This window comes from Galeopterus variegatus, unplaced genomic scaffold, assembly GCF_000696425.1.
Source record: "Galeopterus variegatus unplaced genomic scaffold, G_variegatus-3.0.2 Scaffold342, whole genome shotgun sequence".
NCBI classification, from domain to species: Eukaryota; Metazoa; Chordata; class Mammalia; order Dermoptera; family Cynocephalidae; genus Galeopterus; species Galeopterus variegatus.
In genome coordinates this window covers 689589-697007 of record NW_007726453.1, presented here as the reverse complement: position 1 = coordinate 697007, position 7419 = coordinate 689589, and positions in this window count along the sequence as shown.

Genomic DNA, 7419 nt, shown 5'->3' with positions numbered 1-7419 from the left:
TACATTCTTGAGAAATATGGTGAGAATAGAGGAAATATGAGAGTGAAGAAAAGTGAGGCAAAAGTTGAATCCAGAATAAATGGAACAGAATATTGTATTGGGTTCTGATGTGCTTTTGTTTGAGGAAATCTGTGTCCCAACTGGGTGCTCTGACCCAGATTTTCTCACCGTCTTTCACGGAATCTTTGCTATGGAAGAACAACCATTCTTTCAGCCCCAAGTCAATTTTTAATTTTTTTGTCGTATACATGATTGTACCTGGAAATAAAGCTATTTCTAAGGGTTGAATTGGATAGCCTTTGTTTATGCTATATAGAGCTTTTTCTAAGCTTCATTTAAAAAAATCTCCAGTAGGAGATGTATTGAACTAGAATTTAAAACTAGAAGTTTAACATTTCAGGAGGGGAATAAGGAGAACATAGTATAGAGTACAAAACCAGGGACAGTGAGGACACACAATCTACGTGGACCTCAGGGTAAGGTTTTTTTTTTTTTTTTTTTCCAATTGAAATTAGAAAAGCAAAAGATTTTCTAAAATCCCCTGTATACTTAAGGTCTGTGTCATGTGGCCACCTCCTGGCTGGGGCAGATGAGGCAAGGGAGTAAGTATTAAATTTGGCTGATTGCCTCCATAGCAGAATCAGGGCTTCGTTAGCAAAAAAGGCAGGAAAGCACATGGTAGTTGCCAGCGTCCTACCATGCCAATTGTAACAAAAGAGCGGTAGTTGGCCAACTAAGTAACCTTCGTTAATAGATTCCAACCCATATTTAATAACGATTGTTGGTTCTCTCAGGGTTATATAAGAACCAATGGCATATAATTAGACTCTAGAGTTCCTAATATTTCTCTATTATTTTGAAATACCTAATATGACTTTGAGAGAAATAATGTTACGAAAAAAATCTCTTATGTGAGGGTAAGAGAGAAAACAAAAGAAAATATTACTGGAAAAATGATGGAAGTGGTATTTTATACCTTGGATTTTATTTCTTTTAGCTTTTCGATTGTGTGGCTGCAGGGCTCACAGTCTAAGACGTCACTTTTCAAAGTGTGTTCCTTGGAACACTAAATTCTAAGAGATTCTGTGGACATAAAAGTTGGTAAACTAAGTTAATAGATTAAATAAAGCTAATCAGGTTTCTTTACTTTGGGACCTTTGAGAATCTTTAAAATATGACATGCTTTGAGAACCTCCAAAGCTAGAGTTATTCCATATATCTTTTACTTAAATAACTGTCTATTTTACCATTTATTTAATACCTTAGGGGGGAGGGAGAAATAATATCTTAAATATTGAGACTTGATAATGGCATGTTTATCCACACGATTACATTGTTCTTATCTTTTCTCTTTTATGGCAGTTTATTTGTATTAGTTCATTTGTGTTTCTTATAACAGAATTCACAGAACTGGGTGATTTATAAAGAAAATGAAATTTATTGCTCACAGTTTCTGAGGCTGGGAAGTCCAAAGTCCATCTGGTGGTGGCGACAGTGACCCAGGGGTCTCACACTGCAAGATGGTGGAAGCAGAGAGAGCAGAGAGATAGAGAAAGACAGACTCTCCTCTCCTTTTAAAGCCCTCAGAAGGCTGGCCCATGGCTCACTCGGGAGAGTGCGGTGCTGATAACACCAAGACCCCGGGTTCGGATCCTATATAGGGATGGCCGGTTTGCTCACTGTCTGAGCGTGGTGCTGACAACACCAAGCCAAGGGTTGAGATCCCCTTACCGGTCATCCTTTTAAAAATAAAAATAAAAAAAAATAAAGCCCTCAGAACCACACCCCTACCACTACTTTTAATCCATTCACTACTGCACGGTCCTACGATCCAATCACCTCTTTAAGGCTCCGCTATTCAATTTCCATAATAGGATTTCCCACATTCTTAACAGTCACAGTAGTGATTAAGCTACTAATATATGAAACTTGGGGATACAATTCATGCTTCAGTGAGTTTTGGGGGGTCATAATTTAATCCACTACAATATTATTTTGATATATTACTTGACGTTTAGTTTTCCTTTATGGAAATGTTTTTCATTATTTTTAAACCCTGAAGTCCTTCCACTACTAAAAGTAGACCAAGAGTAAGCCTTACTAGTCCCAGGGAAGGAAGTATAACCCCAAATTCCTGAGGCCAAAGGCCCTAACTCTTGTCTTTTGAATGACTTTAAAAGACTTTTAGACTTTTCTAAATTTATACCAGTTCATAAAATAAATAAACAAACAAATAAATTGATACCGGAGACAACATGCTTGAAAGACACAACTTTCAAGTGGAAAAGTCAGTTGGGCCCTGAATAAAGTAATTTTGGAATTTATTTATTTTTGTTTGTTTTTTATTGTAACACAGCTGATTGTACATATCTGTGGGGTACAGAGCTGAATATCAAAACTGGTGTGCAATATGTGATCCTCAAATCAGGATAATTAGTATACTCAACATTATACAATATAATTGCTTTTGTGGCCCTTTACCAATTGCTCCCTTACCCTCCCCCCTCCACCTTCCCACCTCTGGTCACCTCAGTCCTGTTCTCTCCTTTTGAAAGCTCAATGTATTATTGTAATTGTTGTATGTTTCTTTCTCTCTTTTTTATTTATTTGTTTATTTTTTAGCTCCCATGTATAAGTGAGGACATGCAGTATTTTCTCTTTCTGTGTCTGGCCTATTTCACCTAACATAATTTTGTCTAAGTTCATCATGTTGCTGCAAATGGCAGTATTTCATTCCTTTTTATGGCACAGTAATAGTCCATTGTGTAAATATGCTGCATTTTCCTTATCCAGTTGTCTGATTATGGACCTTTAGGGTGGTTCCAACTCTTGGCTATTGTGAACAGAGCTGTGACAAACATGGGAGTTCAGGTATCCCTTCGACATGATGATTTCCATTCCTTTTGGTATTTACCCAACAGTGAAATTGCTAGATGGAATTTATTTAAAAGTATTTCTTGAGTGTGTACTGTGTGCCAGGCACTGTAAATATCAGTAAACAAAAGACCCTACCCTCATGGAGCTTATATTCCAGCACTGAGAGGAAGACCATGAACGTAATGTACAAGTAAACTGTTAGGAGGTGTGGTGGATGAGGTGATGTTCCGCCCAAAACTCCCTTCATAAATGAAGGACTTTCTTCTCCCAGCTGCTGATTGAAGTTGACCTTCAGCTGTCTACCCTCTTTTGGGATTGCCTTGGCTAAAGAAAACTGCCTCACCCAAGGTTCTATCTCCTTTCAGGGTCAGCCCACTTCCAGGTGTAAGAAGGCTGAACCCTCTGACCCTAATTCAGAATGTGCCAGCTCCAGAAGTTGCTGGGACATCCACAGAGACTTCATTGGGACTGCATTATGGTTTGGCTTCTCTCACTCTCAGAAGCCTGTTCCCCGGTGCTTACTTTCACAGATGTGGATCTCAAGTGCTCCCTAATGAACATCCTGCTCGATAATTTCCACCCCCAAATCTGCCGCCTGAGGAACCTGAGATAGCAACGGGTAAAAATCAGGATAAAAAGCAAAAGGGGATGGGCAGGTGGTGGCATTACTCAGGATGTTCAGAGTGGGCAGTGTGGAGAGGGTGCGAGTTAAGCAAACATGGAAAGCTGTAGGTTTGGGGAGCAGAACATTCAGGAAGAGAGAACAGTTTGAGCGAAGGCCATGAGGCAGGTGCATGGCTGCCATGTTCATGGAGAGCTAGGAAGGCAAGTGTGGCTGGAGCTGAGTTGAGGAGGTCAGAGTTAACGGGCAGTCAGACCATGTGGCGCTGTGGCTTTTATTAAGTGAAATAAAGAACAATTGCTAGTTTTGAGCAGAATTTCAGAATCTGACTTATGTGTTAGACATCACTCCAGCTTCTGTGTGGGACAGAGACTGGGAAAGAACTAGGGTAGAACTGGGAACCCAGACAGGAGATTCTTGCAGTATCCAGGTGAGAGGTGAGTGGCTTGGACGAGAGTGGCAGTGGAAGAGGTGGTATGAAACAGCTGGGTTTTGGATACAGTGTGAAGGTCTCAGAGCCAGATGTGGATGTGAGGACTAGACTAGAATTTTAAATAATTTGGCTTGAAAGATCAAATGCCAAATACTGGAAAAAGCCACAGAGTTTATCTTTAAATAATACACTATCAGGAGAATATATCGTGAACTAACAGCTAGTTATGACTCAAAAGGAGATTAAAAGTTTGACCAAGTAGTGGCAAGGGAGAGATTTGGATACAATGTAACTAATTTGCAGTATGTCTGAGAAATTGACAACATCCTGACCCCTTCTCAGGCTGAAACCCTGGGGGCTGACTGGACAATGAATACTCAGAGTAGATTCAGAGAAATCCTTACACAGATGGGACTACCGCCAGGCTTCCCAAGGTGTGGCCTGGCAGAAGAAAGACTCTGGAGAAGCTCCTCTTCCAACACAGCCCCTGAAGAGTGGATTAACAGGGAGGGAGGCCGACTTCTAGGTGGATGGGCCTGAAAGGAGCCTCAGTGTCCTCTGTTTTCAGGAAGGTGTATGGGAGCTAAAAAGTGTCATGACCAGGGCTGCTACAGAAGAGATCTGTATGAATGAGAAGGACCCAGAGCACGAGACCCTTGTGAGTAGAGGCCATGGTGGAATCCGGAATTGGTCTAGGAACTGTACATGATGACAGGGGACATATAAGCTGAGGCAAGCTGTCCCTCAGCAGAGGTCAGTACAGGTGGAGGAGTGTGGACCAGCAGCCCCTATCCAGGTGTCAAGATGACACACACAATGTGGCATTTCATGTTGAAAGAGACTTCCTTTTCACTGGCCAGTTAAGTTTTCTATCATCAGTGTCAATGAGACCTCAAGAGCTAAGTTAATTCCAGTTACGAAAAAAAAAAAAAAAAAAGGAAATGGCATTTTGACACACTCAATTTTTTTTTTCCTTTTTGTCTTTTTTCATGACCGGCAACGAATCGCAACCCTCAGTGTTGCGCCTGTACCGGACCGGGACCGGCAACGGGATCGCAACCCTCGGTGTTGCTCCCGCACCGCGCTCAGCCAGTGAGCGGCCGATCTGTATGTGAGATCCGAACCCTCGGCGGGAGCGCCGCTGTGCTCCCAAGCGGCACACTGTAGCAGTGCGCCACCAGGCTGGCCCCTCTCAATTATTTTTTTTAATTTAAGATAATACCACAGGAGAAAACTTTTCTGTTCCATTATATCATATAGATTGAAATTAAACAAACAAAAAAATGAAGCATCCTAGCATGGGCTAACACAATAAAATTTTTTCTTTGTTAAGAAGAAAAGACATCCCAACAGAATCACTTATTTTTAGAACTGTATAAAGTTTCAACTGAGGTAGGACCACAAGATTATTTAACCATTCCCGGCTCAGGAAACTGTGCCAGGGAATATTAGTTGCCAAGATGGTGACCTGTTTTTTTTCCCCCCTGAAATATACGGTCATGATCAATGGAATTTCTGCCCTGGATTCACCCTGTTTCAGTGCACGAGTTGATATTATATGTGCCTGGTCTGGCCCAGTACAAGATATCTAGCTGAATGCATAATAGGTTCGAAATAAATATTTCTTCAAGTATATTTGCAGATCTTTTACTTTTATATTACTTATCATTTCACTTCCACTTCAATATGCTCACCACTCTATTTCTCCCAGTCCCTTTTATTTACTTCATTGTCCATGTTAAGTTTTAGAATTTGTTCTTTTTGACATATCTTTTTTCAGTTCAAACATGCGGAAAAATTGAGATTACAAAATGTTCACTTGGCCATGATCATATATTGTATTCTTTCATTTTGGGGTAACAGGAAACACTTCTGACCACATCCAGTTTCAGTGTCACAGCTTTAAGTGAGCATCCTGCCAAAAGCACTGTTCTCACTACAAAGTTGCACTGTGGCCTCAGCACCTGCTCCTCCCGCTGAACACAGGAAGCACTTAATGCATGCTCAGCCATGTAAGCCAGACTGTCTGGCCAAGAAAGTCAGTTGATTAGGCCTTGGTGGCTTTTCTCAATTACCAAAAGTAATTTCTAAATAGTTTGTTGTGGTGGTAGTTGTTCTCGGATGACTTGAACCCAGACTCTTTGCAAGCATTGTAACTTTTCTTCTGCAATAGTTTTAAGAGGTCAGATAAATAGGTCCACATGAAACTCATGCACGTACTTTTGTAGTCAAATTACTTTTTCTCCGTAAATTCATTTTTGCTGATTTTATTCCATTTATTAGAACATATGTTTTCTGAAAGCTATGCCATATCCTTTTGCAATTCCACATATAAATCATTTGTAATGCTCAACAAATCTCCAATAAATCTTCCATCATGGCAGTTGCTGAGTGGGTGCATACTTAGCATTGAGAAAGAAACTGGAGTTTCTTTGAACATATTGTTTCTTTATCTAAGTAATTTTTAAAACTCACCATACAGTATTCATATTAGAGTTTTCCTCTTCAAGAATCTTTTCTGCTCTTTCTACTCTGCCATTCTGCCAATGTGAGACCTCTGCATCACTGTCATGAGATGTGTTCCTTGGACTTTGGACTTCCCAACCTCGGAAACTATAAGCGATAAATATCGTTTCTTTATTTAAAGAAAGATGGATCTTCTACACTCTGTCAACTTTGATTAAGGACCTTTATATATGATGCCACGACTCCCTGGACACACCAAATTTTGGTGACTGTAGAATTCATAGCTGGTACACATTTATTCATTTCCCCAAATCACCAAGTTCAAGCCTAGATATTTTGCATTTTCAATATCCAAAATAATTTGTGAATTATTTTGGTGGTAGCAGTAATATGTATCATCCTGATAACATGCTACTTTTCATAATCTTCACTGGTTATCCTAATCTCTTTAAAATCTTTAGGGTTGATGTTATAAATTTGAAGCATGTCAAAGAAAGCTGAAGTTTTTGTCTTCATTTTCTGATTAGTAAAATCTAGTTACTTTCCCCCTTAATTGACCTATCTGTCTCTGAACTTAAACTCCTTCATTTGAAAGGCAGCCTAAACTCTTTTCTTAAAAATCAAGGTATAATTTACATCTAATGAAGTACACAAATTAAAGTGAACATTAAAAATTACAATTGGATGGGCCAAGCCCATGGTGCACTCGGGAGAGTGTGGCGCTGGGAGAGCAGCAGCGCTCCCGCCGCGGGTTCGGATCCTATATAGGGATGACCGGTGCACTCACAGCACTCACTGGCTGAGTGTGGTGTGGCCAGTCTCAAAAAGGACAAAAAAAAAAAAAAAAAGAAAAAAAATTACAATTGGATGAGTTTTGACAATGTGTACACCCATGAAACCATCATTGCAATCAGGATACAGAACATTTCCATCCCCTTCAAAAGTTCCCTCATTCTTCTTTTCAGTCTGTCTCATCCTCGGCCACCCAGGTCAGGCAACCATTGGTCAGATTTCTATCACT